General features: G+C 43.0%; 1 protein-coding gene across 1 annotated transcript in view; it reads left to right on the plus strand.

Moving 5' to 3' along the window:
* The first annotated feature begins 780 nt into the window (after positions 1 to 780).
* Positions 781 to 21,715, plus strand: part of Sertad4 (SERTA domain containing 4) — a 64,016-nt gene continuing 43,081 nt past the window's right edge. The window contains 1 exon segment of the mRNA XM_087194216.1: positions 781 to 20,980. The gene's annotated coding sequence lies outside the window, so the exon portion shown is untranslated.

A 21,715-nucleotide genomic window follows, 5' to 3' on the forward strand; every position in this document is an offset into this window, starting at 1 on the left:
CAGGTTTTTTTTGTTTTGTGAGTGATAACATTTCAGACTAAACCTGTGGGGGATGTAAACTCTGTGGAAATCATCTTAGTTTCCAGAGGACTTTAACCATTTATAATCTGAATTTATGCTATCAATTTTATATTCGTTTCTTTGCTATCAATTTTATGATATCAGTTTTTTTCTTATTGGCCTCTTTTTTGCAAGCAGAATATTAAAACCATTTTTGTTTGGGCTTTGATTCATTTAACGAATGATTTTTAAGGGCCGGGGATTTATAGCTCAGTGGTTCTGCCGCCTGCTGCGCAAGCTCAAGGTCCTGAGTTTGATCCCCGGTACCAAAAAAAAAAAAAGAATACAAATGATTTTTAAACATCTGCTACATGTTGAGAACTGTGTTCGGCTCAGGAATACAAATATAAGAATGATTCTTTCCCAAGTGAAGCGTGTAGCCTAGAACAGGGAGAAACCGAAGCAAAATGAGACAAAACACCATTACCGCTTCAGGCTTCAGGGCGAGCGAGAGAAGCCGAGGGCTCGCAGGGGCGGTGGGCTGGATTCTTTGCTGGGGGGCCAGGTACAAGGGACCCAGCAGGCTCGGACACTCGAGTGCGGCCTGGGAAGAGGAGTTTCCTCTTTGTTCCGCATTTTCCGGGGAACTTGGTGGAAGGGGCAGTGTTTGCAGTCCTGAGGCAGCCACATCCCTGTGAGCGTCCCAGCCACGTATCATGGGCTACACGGCAAGGCGGGGGGGGGGGGGGGGGGGCTCGGGGGCTGTAGCAGTCGGCAAAGAACGGTGCATAGAAGGCGTTGTTTTCCCTGCTGAGAGTCACACATTCATCAAAAGGTTGTGAAGGATTCCCGAAGACAGGCTGGGCAGTAATGGGATGGGTGTCCTTACTGAGAACATTCTTGCAGCGGCTGGGAGCTGAAGCGGGACCCATGGGGTGTCCCCATCGAGCGGGGACGTGGAGGGCCGCCCCTCGGGTAGCAGACAAGGAGACGCTGAGAGGGCTGAGCAGACCCAGTGATTGGCTGGCTGGGTGTGGAGGATTAGACAGAGGGAGAAGTCCCGGGCGGCGGTCGCTGGCTTGGGTGGTTGGATGGATAGAGGATGCTACTGTGGCTAAGGGGCGGTGGGCTTCTCAGAAGGAAGAGCTGCTTCCATTTGTTTGGGGCGCCTATGTGGACCCCCCCAATAATACGAGTTTCGGTTTCATCAAAGTTGAAATTAGTTGGGAGTCTAAATACATAAGATTTGTTATATGCCCATGAAATGTAATTTAACCAATACGTGCAACATAGATGAACATTTAAAACTTATTTAGAGAATATTAAGCTCAATGGGAAGATAGTGTTATAGATAGCCAACACTTCTACCGCTTATTAAATAAGACTATTCTAAAATAATTCACAGGAGTTGAGGTTGTAGGTCAGTGTAGATTGCTTGCCTAGCAAGCACAAGGCCCGGGGTTCAATTCCCAGCACCGAAATAATACAGACATGTCAAATAAATTGATACCTAAAAATTCTCTCTACACTGTAAAGAACACTATAATTTTTTTTTTTTTTTTTTTGGTACTGGGGATCGAACTCCAGTCCTTGCGCTTGCGGGGCAGGCGGCAGAACCACTGAGCTAAATCCCGGCCCAAGAACACCATAATTAATGTTATAGTTGGTTGCTGTTATTCTCTGCCAATTCCATTATTGCTAGGAATTTGTCTGTCTGTCTTTCTTTCTTTCTTTCTTTTCTTTCTTTCTCTCTCTCTCTCTCTTTTCTTTCTTATTTTTGGTCTTGTTTTGTGTTTTCATTTTTGGGTTTAGTTTCTACCACTTGATGTTCCACTAATGTTAGATGAATGGACAGTAACTACTAGGTAAGGAATGAAAAATTTATGAGCTGATTAAAATATAAATAGAAATATAAAATAAAACTGATTTTAAAAACTTATTTACACATTGCAGTGAGTGTTATACTTTGGTAGTCCTGATGCCTGGTATGTTATTTATCTATTTAAATAATACTTCCTTATTCAAAACACCCTGGAAGAATATCATTTTTCAGAGCCTGACTAACAGTCATGTAAGTATCTCACTGCTTTACAGTTAACTCTTTTTTACAAAAATCAGTACTTTTTCATTTTTAACTTTTTGTTATGGGAATTAAAAAGTAAACAGAATAATGAACTTTTGTGTAGTGCTCATCCAGATGTAGTAGTTCATTGATATTCTGTTGTTCTTGTATAATCTATATGTTTACACACAACCCAGTCCCACCTAATTTTTATTTTTAATAAATTTTCTTTATTTTGCTGTGCTGGAGATCAGATTCTTTGCTAGCCAAGTGCTCTACCACTGATCTACCTCCACAGCCCTATGTTTTAAGTCTTCGAGTTAATTTTACATGTATTGAAGTGCACAGATGTCATCTGTAGAGCTTGACAGGTGGAGGCACCTTTGTCACACGTACTGTCACGGCAGAGACACTCTCCCTACCACGGTGCTGCCTGTGGCCTTTCTAGGAGTTGTACCCAAATGTTTGTTCTACAACCTGAAAGAAATGGAAATGTGTCCTCCGTTTCCAGTTGCTTTTGCTAAGCATAAGATCTTTGAGATTCATCTGCATTGCTGCATTTATCAGTACTGTGTCCCTTTTTGTGGCTAAATCATATCCTATTGTATGTGTCATGCCGTAGTTTATTTTCCATTCTCTTTTCCTACTTTTCTGTTGCTACGTCACAAACTACTACATACTAACTGGCTTTAGAAGACTGACAGACAACCCCTTACTTTGCTCATGGTTCTGTGGTTGGTGCATACCATGGCCAGACAGCTCCTCAGTTTTCCTCACAGCATCACTGGTCAGGTGGACCTTATCTTGGGTCTTTACATGTGGCCGCTTGGTTTTCTCAAGCCTGGAAGCTGGGCCCCCCAAAAAAGCATGCTGAGGGAGCAGGCAGTGGTGTGTGGTATTTTAATAACCTGTCCTCAGAGGTCAGAGAGCATCACTCTCACCGTACTCCTCTGGCCATCACAGTCACAGGACCCAGCCCTGCCCAGGTGCAGAGGAATAGAATCCCCCCACCCACAGGTGGGTCAGCATCCCACTGTGAAGGCACAGGGACGGGGCGTGTTACGGTGCCTCTTGGCCACAAGATTTCACATCTCTCCTGACACAAAGTAAACGCCTCTTCTGAGAGCCCTGCATCTGTGACTACTGAGGCATTAACACGCCACCCAGGGTCTCCTGTCTATTAGGCCTAAGTGTGGTTGAAGCTGCTAGAGTAGAATTCTGAAGAGCTGGGATCTAGAGGGACAAGTTACATGACACTGCCTCCACACAGTGGCCAAGTGGGGTGGCAGCGGTGACCGTGGCAAGCCCTGGTGACCCAGAGCCCCCTCTGAATTTCCTTCCGGTGGTAAAATGTGGCCAGTCTTCACACTTGAGCAGCTTTATCAGACTGCTTTCTACCTGTAGAAGTTTGGGGCTTCCATGACTCTTTTCATATTGTGCTGTGTGATCCTTTCAGTCCAACCAATATAATTTTTTAAAACTGTGAGATTTTTTGAATCAGCCCACTGCAGACAGGCAGGTATGCGGACGCCCTACTGAGGTCGCAAGTTGCGTGGAACACGCCAAATCAGCCCGTGCCCCGGCAGCAATCCACTGGATACCCCCACACACACTCCTCTGGCCTCTGTACAGCCACCTGGTTCCACACTACAAAGACGCAGAGGACACCAGACCACCACACCACGGTACTGGGTAAGTTGGAGTCATCTTCACCTCCCATCAGGACTGGGTCTATCTTCAGGGGAAGGGCAGCTGGAACCTGCAATACAACTCTGAAGAGTTCAACCCTACAGGAGGACAGGGTGCTCAACTTGGGACTTGCAGACAGAAATCTGCCTGAATCTCATGGGTCTGTGACTGGCTTGCTGAGATTCATTGACTTATATCTGCACACTGCTGCCCATGTTGTCTGTTGTGACAGTAGAGACACACCCTGAAAGAGGCCTTACATCTTCATTGTTTTTTTTTATTCCCAAAATTAGTATTATTAGTTTGTTTTTTTTCTCTTTTCTTTTCTTTTGCTCCTCTTATCTTTAATTTTTTTCCTACTCTTTGCAAATATTTGTTTTTCTCTCCTTTTTTCTTTCTTTTCTTCTTTCTTTTCTCTTTCCTTTCTGTTTTACACTCACTCTCTTGCTCTCCCACATTGTTCATCTTCCCTTTTTGTCCCTGTTTTGGTCCTCATTCAGAGTTCTTCTTTATTTTACTATTATTCTCTTTTTCCTTCTCACCTGTGTCCTCTGGTCACACTGCTAACCTTCCCCTGTCCTTCTTCCCATCTGTCCCTCCCTCCTCAACCCCTTCTAACTCCGCACCCCAAAGGGTAAAGTTGTTATATTGAAGAGTTTATTCACTGTATGTTGGGTTGGTGCTTGATCTTGATTTAATTCACACAGCTAAAGGTGATAGATTATTAACTAACACAAAATGTCATTTTTGAAGATGCACTTGATGCAGTGGTGTTGCTGATTGTATCACTTGGGCTAAGGTGTTGTTATTGATCTAGTCAATGAACCTTCCTAGTATCAGGAAAATGAGATAGCCTTAGAGTCATTAGAGACTCAAAACTTAAAGACCACCTATATCTGGAAGACACCTCTGAGAAGCAATCATTCCACAAGGGTTCTAATTACAAGCAACAAAGATACCTACAATAAGCAATTTCAAACTATCAACCCAGGAGTTAAACCAAAGGTAGTACCAAAAACAAAAATGGGAAGACATTTAAGCAAGGCACAAACTCAGACTTCCACCCACCAAGGGTAAATCCTGGGGGAAATGAGATGGAAAAGTCCCATAACCAACCACCTGGATATCCTGAACTGATAGCGCAGGAAGTAACAAAACAAATGAATGAGGCGCTAGAAAAATTCAAAGCAGAAATAATCTCACAGATATCTACAGAGATGGTGAGCAGAGTGAAAGACATGATTAGAGGATCTAGAACAGAGACAGATAAAAAAAATAGATGAGCTCAGAAACATGCTGGAAGCCATGAATACCCAGCATAAGAAAGAAATGGAAACCATGATCGCCCAACATAAGAAAGAAATGGAATCCACGAAACAGATTCAAACAGATATTCAGGAGATCAAAAACTCCATTGAAAGTATCCACAGCCAATTAAGGGAATCTGAAAATAGAATATCAGATATAGAAGACAGAACTGCTGTTAGAGACCATGAAAACAGAGATTTCTTAAAAATTGTAAGGGACCATGAGAAATCAATCCAACAACTGCTAGACGATGCAAAGAAGAATAACATAAGACTGATAGAAGTCCATGAAAAAACAGGAGAAACCACAATTGACATAAAAAAAACTGTTCACAGAAGTAATAGTGGAAAACTTCCCAGACAGAGGTAGAGAATTGGACATACAGATAAGTGAGGCATATAGAACTCCAACTAGCCATGATCAAAAAAAATCTACATCTAGACATATAATAGTCAAGATCCCAGAAACCCAACACAAAAACAAAATCCTACAAGCAGTTAGAGAAAAGAAACAAATCACCTACAAAGGAAAGCCCATCAGAATCACAACAGAGTTGTCAACACAAACCCTCAAATCAAGGAGAGCCTGGAGTGAAGTATTTCAAGCCCTAAAAGAAAATAAATTCCAACCTAGACTGTTGTATCCTACAAAATTATCTTTCAAAATCGATGGGGAAATTAGATACTTCCACAACAAAGAACACCTGAGAAATTTCATGAACACCAAACCAGCACTACAAGCAATTCTAAACAATATCCTAGAAAAAGGCAATGAAGGCCACAACTCCATTAGGCCCAACAGAGGGGAGCCACCAGGCAAGGTAAGACACTAATGGGAAAGGGGGAAAAAATAAGAAATAAAAGAGCCAACGAAAGTAAAAGAGCATGACAAGGATAAATCAATATCTATCAATTATAACCCTCAATGTTAATGGCCTCAGTTCACCAATCAAAAGAAATATACTGGCAGAATGGATTAAAAAGGAAAATACAACAATATACTGTATACAAGAAAGACACCTAACTCAAAAATAAACTCATAGACTGAAAGTAAAAGGATGGAAAACAGTTCTCCACACCACAGGAACCCAAAAGAAAGCAGGGGTATCAATCTTATTTGCAGATAAAGTAGATTTCAAACCAAAACTAATTAAGAGAGACAAAGATGGTCACTACATCCTTGTGAAGGGAACAATCCAAGAGGCAGAGATGACAATCCTAAATATATATGCACCAAATATGAATGCCCCCAACTATACAAAACAAATATTAATGGACATGAAAAACCAAATAAACACTAACACAATTGTAGTGGGGGAACTGGATACCCCACTATCAAAAATGGACAGATCATCTAGACAAAAAGTTAACAAGGAAATTCTAGAACTGAACCAAGCTATTGAACAAATGGACTTAATAGATGTTTACAGAGTGTTCCACCCCACAAAATCAGAATATACATTCTTTTTGGCTACACACAGGTCATTCTCCAGAATAGATCACATGCTAGCTCATAGGACATGTCTAAGTAACTGTAAAAGAATTGAAGTTACCCCCTGTATATTATCAGACCATAGTGCAATAAAATTGGAGATCAGTAACATAAGAAACCACAAAACCCCAACAAACACATGGAAACTGAATAACACCCTCTTGAACAACCAGTGGGTCACAGAAGTAATTAAAGAAGAAATTAAACAGTTTCTACAAGTAAATGAAAATGCCAGTACAACATACAGGAATCTGTGGGACACAATGAAAGCAGTTCTAAGTGGGAAATTCATAACAGTAAATGCTCATATTAGGAAAACAGAGAAAACTCAGGTAAATAACCTAATGCAGAACCTCAAGCTCCTAGAAAAACAAGAGCATAACGAACCCAAAGCTCTTACAAGAGAGGAAATTATAAAATCAGAGCAGAAATGAATGCAATGGAGACTAAGAGAACAATACAAAAAATCAATGAATCAAGGAGTTGGTTTTTTGAAAGAATAAATAAAATCGATAAACCTTTAGACAATCTTATCAATAAAAGGAAAGAAAAGGCACAAATACATGCAATTAAGAATGAAAAAGGTGAAGTCACAACAGATCCAACAGAAATCCAGAGGATCATCAATACCTACTTCGAGAACCTCTACTCCAATAAAATGGAAAACACAGAAGAAATGAGCAGATTCCTAGATACATATGAATTCCCAAAGTTAAATGAAGAAGATATAGAAATTCTAAACACCCCAATTACAATGAGTGAAATTGAAAATGTAATTAAAAATTTACCAACAAAGTAAAGCCCAGGTCTGGATGGCTTCACTGCTGAATTTTACAAGACATTTAAAGAAGAACTAATGCCATTACTCTTTAAACTTATCAAGGAAATTGAAAGGGAAGCAATACTTCCAAATTCATTCCTGGAAGCAAGTGTTACTTTGATTCCAAAACGAGGGAAACACCCAACCCAAAAAGAACTACAGGCCAATGTCCATAATGAACATAGATGCAAAAATCCTCAACAAGATACTGGCAAACAGAATACAGAGGGTCATCAAGAAGATCATACACCCTGACCAAGTCGGATTTATCCTGGGGATGCAAGGATGGTTCAACATTCGTAAATCAATAAATGTAATACACCATATTAACAGTCAAGGACAAAAACCATATGATCATCTCAATAGATGCAGAGAAAGCATTCGACAAAATCCAGCACCCATTCATGATAAAAACCCTACAGAAAATTTGAATAGAAGGTCTTTATCTTAACCTGATTAAGGCTATCTATGAAAAACCAACAGCCAACATCATACTAAATGGTCAAAAACTGAAAGCTTTCACACTAAAATCAGGAACAAGACAAGGATGCCCACTATCACCACTCCTGTTTGTTCAATATAGTTCTGGAAACATTAGCCACAGCAATTAGAAAAGAGAAAGAAATAAAAGGAATAAAGATAGGAAAAGAAGAAGTTAAACTGTCATTATTTGCTGATGATATGATACTTTACATAGAAGACCCAAAAAACTCCGCCAGAAGACTTCTAGACTTAGGTGACAGATTCAGTAGAGTAGCTGGATACAAGGTCAACACTCAAAAAACAATAGCCTTCTTGTACACAAATAACAGACTCACTGAGAGAGAAATTAGGGAAACAATTCCGTTTACAGTAGCATCCAAAAAACTGAAATATCTAGGAATCGGTCTAACAAAGGAAGCAAAAGACCTCTACACTGAAAACTACAGCACTCTGAAAAAAGAGATAGAAGAGGATACAAGAAAATGGAAAGACATCCCTTGTTGCTGGGTAGGAAGAACCAATATAGTGAAAATGGCCATACTTCCAAAACTACTATATAGATTCAATGCAATGCCAATTGAAATTCCAACAATATACTTCAAACAACTAGAGAAAACAATCCAAAAATTCATTTGGAACCAGAGGAGACCTAGAATAGCTAAAGCAATTCTAAGCAACAGAGACATGGCTGGGGGTATCACAATCCCCAACTTGAAACTATACTGCAAAGCTACTGTGATAAAATCAGCATGGTACTGGCAAAGGAACAGACCTGAGGATCAGTGGAATAGATTAGAAGATCCCAAAACAACTCCAGACATGCTCAGCCACCTCATATTTGACAAAGGAGCCAACCACCATCATGGGAGGAAAGATAGCTTGTTTAATAAATGGTGTTGGAAAAACTGGATCTCAACCTGTCAGAGATTAAAACCAGACCCATACTTATCACCATGCCTAAACTAAGTTCAAAGTGGATTAAAAATCTAAATATTAAAACAGAAACACTAAACTTGCTGGAAGATAAGGTAGAACTCTTGAAGATATGGGCATAGGAAAAGACTTTATGAACAAAACCTCAGCAGCATGGGAACTAGCAGAAAGAATCAGCAACTGGGATCTCATCTTATTAAAAAGCTTCTGCACTGCAAGAGAAACCACCAACAGAGCTAACAGACAACCTACAATGTGGGGAAAAAAATTTTAGCAACTGTACCTCAGACAAAGGTCTACTATCTAGAATATATAAAGAATTGAAAAAAATCAGACCTCCAAATTCAAAGACTCAATTCAAAAATGGGCATCTGAAATGAACAGACATTTCTCAGACAAAAAAGTAAAACCAGCAAATAAATATACGAAAAAATGTTCAACATCACTGGTCATCCTAGAGATGCAGAAGAACACAACACTGAGATTCCACCTCACTCCACAAAGAATGGCTGCTATCAAGAAATCAACCAATAACAAATGCTGGAGGGGCTGTGGGGAAAGAGGAACACTTCTCCATTGTTGGTGGGAGTGCAGACTGGTGCAACCACTGTGGAAGTCGGTATGGAGATACCTCAAAGAACTAGGACTGGAAGTCCCATATGACCCAGCTATTCCCCTGCTGGTTACCTTCCCAAAAGAATTAAAAGAATCATACCACAGTGATATATGTGCACCCATGTTCATAGCAGCACAGTTTGTAATAGCTAAAGCTTGGAAATAGCCCAAGTGCCCATCAACTGGAGACTGGATAAAGAAGATATGGTTTTTTAATAAAATAGAGTACTACTCAGCCATAAAGAACAGGAAACTAGAGTCATTTATAGCTAAATGGATGCATATTGAGGCCATACTCCTAAGTGAAATAAATAGGACACACGTGTAAATACTGAATAGTTTCTCTAGTGTGAGAAACTGATAGTATAAACAAGGGTTAAAATGATTAAAATCAATAATTGATAATTTGAAATAGGAAAAAAGTTCCAAAGCGAAGGAGTGAAGGGAGGGGAAGGGGAAAGGAAAAGAGGGAAAGGAAAAACTATGAGAAAAGAAAAAAAAATGGAAATGAAATCTATGTAAATAAGGAAGGGCAGAGGGGGTGAAGGGCACACAGGTAATGGGGAAAAAAATAAGAACCAAGATACATCATGTACAGGTACAGACACCCAATGATAAATGTAAATGAATCATATACCTAAAATGTACCAATAAAATGTACCCATTAAAAAAAAAACTGAGATTTTTCAAATTAATTTCCAGTCTACACTATTAGACAAAAACCACATTCACAAATTGCCTCAAGACAGGCCTTCCCCATGGGACAGCATCCCCAAGATGTCTAAGTGCCCTCTTTAACAGGGGGTCTGCCTTCAGATCCTTAGAGGGATTTCCATCTATTTGAAAGGCTCTGTGAAACACTGTCTGAAGACTTTCTGAAGACTTAACAAAGAGCTCATCTCTGGTCCCTGCACCAGCAGCCGGACTGTCTCATAGGCTGGATGTGACTCTGGGGTCAGGGTTGAAGCCCAGTCACCTGTCAAGCTGTCAGTGGGGTCATTAGGGCTCCTACACTGGCCTCTCCTGGTTGGCTTCCTCACAGCACAGTGCCTGGGTTCCCAGGGCAAGTCTCCTTGCAGAATAAGGCAGAGCTGTGGCATCCATGCACCCCAGGCCCATCAGTCACACAGTGTCACTTCTTCCAGCTTCTGTCATGAACACAGCCACAGAGATCTGCCTCAGTACAGGGAGAGGAAATGCAGGAGGTATGGTAAAGGTGATGCTGTCTTAAGGCAGTCTGCCACATTCCTATTGAAGGACAGATATTCCTAGCTGTAACCTATAATTTTGATGTATATCTTATCCACAAGTCTAGATTTTTCATAGAAATATGTTAGTGGGAAAGAGCAATCAAGTATGGTAATAATTATCAGTACCGAGATTTCATAATATTTTCATAAAATTGTTGGCAGATGTTGGGGAGCTGAAGAAATTAGCCTAACCCTTGCCAGAAAAATTCAATTTTCTTCTTGATAGTGGTGCTCTAGCCATTGTAATTGATAGTCAAGGCAGACAATGCATTCATTACACATGTAAATAATCTATTTAAAGAGATGGTAATTAGCATTACATATAGGATCAAACAGTATTTGCAAAGATTATTGCTTTGTTCAAAATATTGTTAAAAAACTAAGCATTTGGAAACCTTTACTGTATTCTCTTTTATATCTCAATCATAGCTCCCTGAAAATAGCAGTCTGAAGGAGAGGAAGTAAAAAGCCTTGGGATGCAATCTGTGTATGTACCAGTTCCCCATGATGACTGTCTGTAACATGTACTGCAAGCATACACCAATAAAAATTTTTAAAGAATAAAGATATTTTAAAGGACAAAAAAGAGAAAGAACTTCCAGAGCTGCTTCAGAAAGAATGATAGGATGAGTGTGCCCTAAGCAAGGAGGTACCTTGAAGGGGACTAATGAGAATGTGTCTTTTACTGTAATAATTGCTTTAAATTTAAACATTGACAGGGGCCAGGATTTAGCTCAGTGGTTCTGGCACCTGCCATGCAAACACAAGGTCCAGAGTTCGATCCCAGGTACCAAAAAAAAAACAAAACAAAAATTTAAACGTTGACTGTGTTTTTTATCATACCTTGTATTAATGAAAAATTAAAAGCTTTTACTAGAGTGTTTTTCTTTACATACTTGCTGTGTAGGTATAATGTTTTAAGTCATGCCAGCAGTAGTTACAGGTTTATGTTTTTAAATAGATATTAACAGAAAACTCTGTACACTTCCACAACAAGTAAATGTAGCTGAATGACAGCCTGCAGCCAGGCTGTGCTCTGTGACCAAGCAGTCCCCATCTGTTAGTAGGCTGTGCCCGAACTGCATAAGGAAGAAAGCAAATCCCTCTGAGTATCAGACTTGAGAATATTACCATAGGAAGGTTCAGAGATAATAGCTATGGAAAACAGTTTGGCTTTTAAGAGAATGTCTCCCACTTACAGGACAGGAAGCAGCCTAGAAATGACAGCTCTGTCTCGCTGTCAGCATTAACCTCCTTGCAGTTGGTTGTACAGTCTTCTCTTGGCCTTGATATTTGGTAGACTCTCTGTGGTCATTCAGAACATTTTCAACATAAGAATTCTCTTTAACACACACACATCATCAGTAGTCTACAGAAAATCTTAAAAGGCAAAAGTGGATTTGGTTACTTACATTATTAAAAAATTTTTAATCTGTATTTCTTGAATCCAGGAGTGAATGGTTGTCACTGTCTTCCATTCTCACTATAAACACACTTTGTTCCCAATGAAGTTATTTCTGATCTTCTCTTGATTTCGATTTTGTTCTAAATATGTCTCTCTTTGACAGCAATATAGTGAAATGTCTTGAAGGGGAAATTGCTCCACATGATAGTTTTGGAATAAAATGCCTGCCAGATTGGATTGATTGGAGCTCTGAATACAGCAATATTAATATTAAGTGAAGGATATAGATTCTGTAGAAACCTTTGGGTGAAATAATATATAACTCACGGGGCTGTTTTACAAGATGTCAGATGGGAGTTCGTGGCTTGAAAGTGAAACACTAACTTTGAAAGTGCCAAGTACACTAGAAAGTACAGAGATGTACCTAGGGCTCTGAGGTGGAGAAAAGAAAGATCATCTGGGTGATCCAAGGGGCTTTGGTCTGTATTTCTCAAGACACCTTACTGGATGGTCATTGTCTTCTCATTGCTGCTACAAACACATTTTGTTCCAAATAAGTGTATTTCGGAATCTCTCCTCAATTTTGATGTTGCCATTGACAGCAAGAGTGAAATGTCTGTAAGACTTGGGGAGGTCAGGTATAGAAAGAGGAGAAAGGCTCTGTCTTCCCAGGTATTTTATTAGTGGTCTTCAAACATCAGGTGCTTAGGAATACCCTGGGGTTAGGGAGATAGAAAAACATTTTTCTGCACACAGAGCAGTTGGATGGACAGCAGAGAAAAGGAATATGTCCCATTCCAAGCCAGGGGTGAGTGCACAGGCCATCTACGATTTGACTATGAGGTCGTCCTAACATGTCTTTCCTCAAAATAAAATTCACTGCAAATTTTAAAAATTCCAGGCCTCAGCCTCACAGAGGCCTCCTAGAGCCTTCCAAGGATCACTTCAGGTTACCTCTGGGACCAGCTGGGCAGCTCTTGACTGGATCCGTGCCTCAGTTCCCCCTCACTTTACAGAATCCCCTTGTGGTTTGCATCTTAAACGTCTGGCAAAAGCCCGTGTGCTAAAGGCCAGGTCCGCAGCTTGGGGTGCCACTAAGTGCTTTAGGAGGTGGCCTGGTGGGAGAAAGTTCATGGGGCGTGCTCTTGAAGGGGTCATGGGGACCCGTGGTGCCCCCTTCTTCCCAGTTTTCATAAGGTGACCAGTTAGCCCACCACACATTCACTTCAGGTGCTTTAATTTTTTTGAGTTCTTTGTAAATGCTAGGTATTAATGCTCAGCCTAAGGAGTAGCTGGCAAAAATTTATTCCCATTCGGTAGGTTTGTGTTTGGGGTGCTGGTACGTGAGATGTTGTTTTCTATTCTTTAATTTTTAGTCAATGAATCTCTTTTTGTATTAGATGAGTTTCTTGAAGGCAACAGATTGTTGGATTCTGTTTTGATCCAGTCTGCCAGTCTGTGTCTTTTGATTGGAGAATGAAGCCGTTAATACTGAGAGATATTACTGAGATGTCTTGGTTACTTAGCATCATTGCCTTCTTTGTCTGTTGGTGTACCATTTGGTTTTCTTTTTCTGATGTTATTTGATACTGTTTATCAAGGACCTCACTAGTTTCCTCTGTGTTTTTATCTGTGTCCAATTCATTGTTTCTATGGAGAATATTCTTGAGTATTTTCTCTAGAGCTAGTTTAGCACTCATATTTCTTCTGAGCTGGTCTTTTTCATGGAAATACTTTATTTCTCCATCTGTTTTGAAGGATAGCTTTGCTGGTAAGTTAATCTGGGTTGGAAGTTATTTGCTCTTAGGGCTTGAAATACTTCACTCTAAACTTTTCTGGCCTTAAGGACTTGTGTTGAGAAGTCTGCCATGATTCTAATTGGTTTACCTTTATATGTGAATTATTTTGTTTAACCCTGGCTGCTTTTAGAATTCAGTTTTGTTTGTTTGCGGGATATCTGGTCATTTAATAAGTATATGCATTGGTGGGCTTCTTTTTTCATCATATTTGTTTGGTGTTCTATAAGTGTCACTTACTTGTGTTTTAAATAATTTTCTTACATTTGGAAATTTTTCTTCCATGATTTCTGTAAGCATGTCAGTGAATCCATCTGTGCTATCTTCTAGTTTTCCTCTAACTCTGATTAGCCTTAGATTGGTCTTCTTGTTGTCATCTAGTAGCTGCTGGATAGTCTTCTCTTGTCCTCTGATTTTATTTTTGTCTTCTTTGAGCTCTTTATCGTAATTCACTATTTTGTCCTCAATATCAGACATTGTCTCCACATTGGTCATTTCTGCATTGTAGGTATTCTATAAAGTTTTGTACTTCAGCTATTTCTGTCTGACATCTTCTCAAGGATTCCATATCCTTGTTGAAACTGTCATTCAAACTATGAACTGTTTTGATTAGCTCATTCAGTTTTTTACCTATTTCCCTGATATTCAGTATGGGCATATTGAGTGAAATTGCTGTGAACCTTTGGTTCGTTTCCTCTTTGAACTCATCTATTTTCTTCATCTCGTCTATGAACTTTTCATAAATTTCTGCTACCTGATGTTTGTTTTCTTCTCCCTTTGTGACCCTTTGCTCTGCCTTGGGAGAGTTGGGGGTGTTTGGAGTTTTTCTATTTCTTTGATTTCTCGTTCTCACATACATATGTATATCTATATCTAGATCTAGATATCTGTATCCATAGAGAGAGAGCACCAAAACTGTATATATATTTCAGCAGGTTGCAATTTGCTGTACTAATAACTGTCTGGAAGCCCATGGCCACCACTGTGAGCACCTCTTGTCATTGTAGAGGACAAAGGTAACGCATTAATCTCACGATGTCTCAATAAATTCAGTATTAAAATATTTATACAAATTTTTCTTTTCCTGATGTATACATTTCTTTTTGGCAGACTATGTGTATATACCTTTTTAAAAATTATATATGGCCCCTCTTTTTCCCCTCCTTTGGGGTGTCACTGCACATGGGGGACTAGAGAAGTGAGCGAGTTGTGGCTTACATGGAGATTTTTCGTAGGATGCTGCCTCCCCGTGAATAATTTTCAGCTTTGTATGTCCAGTATTTGCTCCTTCTGTTATTTACTTTAACTGATTTTGACTCTGTCCCTATGGTTTGCCAAAAGAGTTACTTCTGGTTATAACAGCACCCACAGCTTCAGTCTTCAGCACTTCTACATGATAGTCCTTGCAGTTACATTCCCTCCCCTCAGTCTGTTCTCTGTGCACACGATGTCAGTTTATTGTCTGTGGTTGCTCTGCAGTGAGGTGGGGAGAATGGGAGGTGGCTGGATGAGAGTGTTAGGCACTGAGGGGAGCTCTGAAGTGGGGAATAGTGGTGGATGAGAAGGAAAGGTTTGTGTGGGGTCTGATTCATGGGCATAGGTTTAGTTGAGCTGAAAGGTCAGCACTGAGTTTTCAGAAGATATTTTGTGAGGACAAGGACAAGATGTGGGAGAAAGGGGGTTTGCTTAATGACTGAGGGAGGCTGTGTGGCTGCCAGAGCTGCTAGGGAGGACAGTGAGCGAGGTGAGGCGCGGCAGAGCCAAAGGCTGAGGATGGGGAGGATCGAGGAGTAATACAGGAGAAGACAGGAGTGCCTGTGAGGGGCGAAGTATGGGGAATTCAGAAGTCGGGAGGAGGAGTGCACCTGTTTGGAAAAAGAATAAAGGAGTATGACAATAAGATTGTCTTGGGGTTTGAGGTGAGGAAACGAGACAGGGAGCTGAGACGAGAGACAGAACCTAGACACCTATTAAACCAGAGCCAATGGAAGAACAAATACAGAAAGTAACACCCTAATAAACACAGGAAACCCTAAAGAACCTAACATAACATAACCCCACATTACTAAATAAATCAAGAAACATACAAAGACTTAGACCCAGAACGTGTCTGATGGGAGCACAGCTTCAACTCTCTAATGAGACGCTGCACACATGATTCTCAATAGGGTCTCTGCCGGAGCCTGAGTGCTCGCCCCGTAACTCCCCTGACCCCTCCACCGCAGTCCCGAGGCCACCTCCCACACGGGACCTCCTTCTGCCAGGCTGCGGGCATCCGTAGAGTCTGATGCAGTCCGAGCGAGCTCGGGGGTTAGGAGCTCTTGCTGCCCCTCTCCCTGGGTGTGATGTGGATTCGGCAGACAGGTTCACTGGCATGAAATTGTCCAATAAGTCGCGATTATTCCTGAGCAATGGAATCAGCTACAGTAGTAACAGGCTGATCCATTTCGGTGAGGTCTAACAGGTCTAGCGGAGCAATAACTTATCATGAGTCCCTACTGGGGTCTCCTTTTAGCCTGGAGAAGGAATCTACGGTTATTTGTGTATGCATCATAACCCAAGTCTTCAACCATGTTAGTGTGCACTGAATGCAACAGCTCTGTCTCTAATGGTGAAAAACAATTCAGCCGTACGTAATCTTACAGAATCATTATCTAAAGCCCAGGGGGTTGGGGACCAGGTAATCCCAGATGGGGGAAGAGAAGAGAAAAAAAAAAAAGTTTATTTTTCACCCTTAAAGAAATGTTTAAGTTCTCTGCTCTTTGGTATGGGAAGAAGGAACTAGGAGGAGCGCCTGCCACCGATGCCCATGATGGCGAGGGTGTGTTATTTACTTAGAGGGGGAACAGGGAACAGGGGAGACTGGGGACAAAACGGATACTGGGAAATGGGGATGGAAAAGATTCTATGACTGAAGTAAATATTAGAGAAAAAGGGGGGACAAATGAAAAAGGGGTCGGAAAAAAAATAAAACTTGAGAATGAATAAGACACAGGAAAGGGCCAGGGATTTAGCTCAGTGGTTCCGCTGCCTGCCGCGCAAGCGCAAGAACCCAAGTTTGATTCCCGGTACCAAAAAAAAAAAAAAGACACCGGTAAAAGGAGTGAGGTGAAGAGGCGTGCGTAAAAGTAGGAAGGTTATGCAGAGACAAAGGAGAATTCCCTTGCCTCCATAACTATCCTGGAAGAAAAAGGCAAAGAGGAAGAGAAGACTCGCACCCAGGCATGCTCATAAAAGAAGAAAGGGCAAACTACTGCAGTAAACGTGGGGCGGGTACAGAAGGAGGAAAACAGCAAAGAGCAAACGAATTTAAAAAGTAAAGTAGGAAGAACACAGTCAAATAAAGAATGAAAACGTTTCCTAGTTGTGGACGTGCGGCCATTCGCTCGGCGCAGGGTAAGGCGCGGAGCTGGAGCCGGGACCCAGGGCGCCTCTGCCCACCCGAGGCCCCGTCTGCGGGCCCAGCCGAGTGGGCGCCCGTGGGAGCTGCCGGCCTGCGCCTGCCCCGCGGCCCCCAGAGGGCAGCAGCCGGGGCGCCCTGGGAGCCAGGCTCGGCCGCCTTCCCTGCAGCGCGTCCTGGCCGCTGGCTCCCGCCCGTGCTGGGGCCACGGGGGCTGCGGGCCCCGGACGCCGAGTCCCGCGCTCTCCTCGCAGGTCCGCCCGCTGAAGACCCTTGGCCCCGGTCAGCTCTCCAGCGGCCCCGAGGAAAACGCCGACCGGCTGGGGCTGGCCGGCCTCCGCTCCGCGGCCAACCTGCTTCCAGGTCTGGCCTCTTAAAGCCGGGCTCCCTCTTCCGCTCCGGAAGCCCCGCGCCCCACGCCTCTCCGCGCTGCTCCTTCCGGACTCTGACCCTCCCGGGAAGCTGAGCCGCTGGCACTCGCTGCTGGCCACTTCGGGACCTGCCTCAGGCTTCCTCCGTGTAAGTTTAATTCCTCAAGTCTTCTGTCACAGAGACAAAACTCTGACTAACATCCCCCTTGCTGGTCCTTTTCTCTGAAGGTGCTGCTTGTGCTGCTCCCGAAGGAGCCTGAACTTAGGCCTAAACGCTCACCTCACCTAAGAACTTAAGGTGCAGAATCTGCTCGCATCGCGTCCTCAGCTTTGAATGAGTGTGTAGCCTCCGGAGGCCTAAAAATGTTGCCTAGCTTTAATGCTTAATATATATTTAGATCTATGTTTATTACATCTTGAATAGTGCTTAAATTTACTTCAGTAATTTAACTATTCATTGGACATATTTGTTTCAAACAAGATGATGAGTATCACATCTCTGTGATCCAATCACATCCCCAAAGCCCATGCATGCATGAGGCTTTCCGGGGGACATCCACATAGAAACACCGCAGCGTTCCACCCGGCCCCCAAAGACTCACGTGCTCTCCGTCCAAGATGTACATAGTCCGTCTCTAAGAGGTGTCAGAGCCCTAACGGTTTCAGCATCGCTGAGAAGTCCGAGTCCAAGTCTTCTCTGAGATTTAAAGCCATCGCTTACCTTGGCGCCCTTGTGAGAATGCAAAGTTAAACATCACCAGCATACAAAGGTACCAGGTAAACATTCCCTCTCCAAAAGGCAGTGATAGCGGAATAGAAAACAGTGGGACCAAAGCAAGTAAAAATATCCAGCAGGGCAAACATTAAATCTGTAGCTCCCTGTCCAGCGCCCAGTACAATCTGTGGAAGGTGTGAACCCAAAGGGCTTGGGTGACCACCCCATGGCACTGCTGGTGGTTGTGGCCCTCATGGCTTCTCTCTTGGGCCAGTTCTGCTCCATCCTTGCAGCTTTTTTCAAACGATCCACGTTCGTGGCTTCTTCCACCTGCTGAGGTCTCCATGCACCTTGGGCTTCACACTCACGCTTCACACACTGCCCTCCGGGGGGCACACTGCGGCCTCCCAGGTCTTCTTCTCAAATCTGGGTAGAGGCCTTCCTGACCCCGCCCCCGCTCTCATTCTGCATGCACCTAAAGCCAGCACCAGGTGGGTGATGCCAAGTCTGCCACCAGCTGGAGCCATAGCCAGGCTTTCTTCTCTCTGGGCTGTAGGGGTCCGGTACCCGGATGGCTGAGCACTCTGAACGTAATCCAGAGAAAAAACTCTCTAGGGTGCTGTGTTCTGGGACGTGGTTCCCTGGGGTTCTCTTCTCAAAGCAAATTGTGAGGCTGCAAATTAAGTCCTGCTGGTTCTTGTGATGCCCTCAGGCAACCTTTTCTATTGTTCTTTTTCAGCAACCAAGTTCTCCTCTGCTGTAGGTGGTTACTTTACCAGAACTTCCTTTCTGGTCAAACTCAAAACCTTTTAAATCATGCTGCTGGGCTGTTTGCTCTTGATTCTCAAGGTAAAGCTGGCTAAAAGCCCCCAACAGTACTCGAGCCAGGGCCTCAAGATTAGACTGCCTTGAACCTTCCTCAGCCAGGTTAATTAGTGCACTGCTCTTAATCTTAGGCTTCCTCAAAGTCTCAGGATATGAGCAAGATGTTATGCTCCACCTGGAGCCCAAGTGCCAATGGAGTCCTTGTTCCCAGCTGAAATCTCCTGAGCCTGATCTTCTTCCTTCCCTTTTTTTATCAGCATTCTAGTCTTCTGAGCTCTGACCAGAATCTCCTATCCAGCTCTGCCTACAGCATCCCTAGGCTGCTTCTCCATCTGGCATCTCCACACTTTTCTAAACTCTTCCCACAAACCAGTTCCAAAAGCTTCTGAACCGCATGACCAGGTAGCGTCACAGCAACGATCCCACTTTTCTGGTACCAAAATCTGTCTTATTTTCTCAGTGCTGGGATAGAATGTGTAATACTCACTGATGCTGGGAAGAAAGAAAGGTTTATTTTAGTTCACAGTTTGTAGAGGTTTCAGTCCATAGTCAATGATTCCAATGCAGGCAGCATGGCAAAGGGGCATGGTAGAAGAGAAAGAGTCCACGGCAAGGCAGGCAGGATGCAGCCAGCAGCAAGCCTCCCTTTCCCTTTTATTCCATACCGCCTATTAGTTGGTGCCACCCACACCTGGGGTGGACCAGTGTCGCTAGATCCAGTCACCTCCCAAAGCCTCACCTATGAGCACATGAGGCTTTGCGGGGGACATCTAGACACAAGCCAAAACAGGTTGCTGTAGCAAAATACTTCAGACTGAGTAACAGACTTATTTTTCACAGAAATCTATTTTTCACCATTCTGGAGACTGAGAAGTCCAAAATCAAGGGGCAGGAGACGCTGGTGAGGGCCACTTCCTTGGGACAGCACCTTCTTGCTGCAGCCTCACAGGCAGAGGACCAGCTAGCCTCTAGGTCACTTTCATAAGGGCATGAGGGCTCCACTGAATCACTTTCCAAAGGTCTTCTAGTACTATCACATTGCAAATTCAATTTCAACATATACATTTTGGGGAATACAAAATTCAGACCATAGCATATACCAGTACAGGCAGCATCGCCATTTGGCAGGTTCCTCCTTTTTTTCTAATTTTTTTATTACTACATATTTGCAGTACACAATGACTATATTCGTCGTGGGGAGTTGGCACGTGCACAGAACACATCTCAATTCTTTTTCGCCCCTCCCCCTCAAGCACAGTGATCCCAGAGTCTGCAGGTGTGGCTCGGAAGGTTCTTGCTCCTACGCCTCCTTGGCGGCCACGTGGGCTGGCTGTCGGCAGTCAGGTGTAGTGGCTTTGAGAGTTGATCTGGAAGCCTGGCATAGTTTCTATCTTCAGTTCTTTTGAGAGTTCTACAACCAGGAGAGGGCCCTGTTCCCTGCACGTGACTAACAGAACGTTGTTTAACCCACAAGCCATGCTCCACACCATCAGCTGAGGTCTAGTGGAAGGGCCACTGGGAATTCACCCCGGCCCCATTGTCCTTGGAACTCGATCTCATGTTGGGGAAAGTATGCCTGTGTATTCATCACTAGAAACAGCTGTGCCATTAAAGATATAACCGTGAAAGTACAAGTGACTTTGTTACAGGAAACTGTCTCAGAATGACAAAACACAGAGCACTGTATGGCTCCTCTTGTGGACCATGGATGCTCAAGTGACTTGGAACCAACCTGTGCTGACACTTCGGTGACGGACAATGGACACTGATGGGCTGTGCAGAATTCTGCCAACAGCGGTGACCTTGGAGAGCATCAGGTGAGTTGGGTATAAAGCAGAGCTTCCAGAAAGACACTAGGATTCTCCATCTGCACAGATAAGCAGAAGCCAAGACTGAGTTGCAGGTACACGTAGGCAATTACTCTTAAGGATCCTCCAGAATATTTAGAGAAAGGAATTCCTATCTTTTGGGTATGGCTGGAAGGCGTCCTCCAGAGGTCTATGTGTGTGTTGGAGACTTAGTTCTTAGTGAGGGAAAGTGAAGAGGTGGTGAGACTGATGTCCAGCTGGAGTCAACTGAGAGCGCCCCCAGGAGGAACTGAGGGACCCCAGTTTTGCTGTGGCTACCTAGCTGGGAAGACATCGGATCTCCTCCTCCTACATGCGCCCTTGCCACTGTGCCGTCATCTTCCTCGAGGCCTTTACCGGAGCTAGGCTGCTGTGCCTTTGAACACCCAGAACTGTGAGCTCAGTCAACTTCTTTCCTTACAGAGAAGGCTGTCCCACTGTCCGTTATACTAACCGAAATAGATCAGTACAGGAACTCCTAGCCAGAGCTTAGTAATATCACAGACTTCAGCAATCAGTTCGGAGCCTTTGTCCCTTCTAGACTAGCTCAAAATATGGCCAAAGGACAGGCAAGTTCTGGTGCCTGGTGAACTGGTGGCTCTGACCTACAGATGTCAGCTCCACATTTGTGAGTCTCATTTACACGGTGATAAAGTTTACAAAATGCACATTGAACAATGGCTGGCATATGGTAAGGGCTTAGTA

The sequence above is a fragment of the Heterocephalus glaber genome, unplaced genomic scaffold (assembly GCF_053883595.1).
Source record: "Heterocephalus glaber isolate CG9 unplaced genomic scaffold, H.glaber_assembly_v1.0 deba00001600, whole genome shotgun sequence".
Lineage (NCBI taxonomy): Eukaryota > Metazoa > Chordata > Mammalia > Rodentia > Bathyergidae > Heterocephalus > Heterocephalus glaber.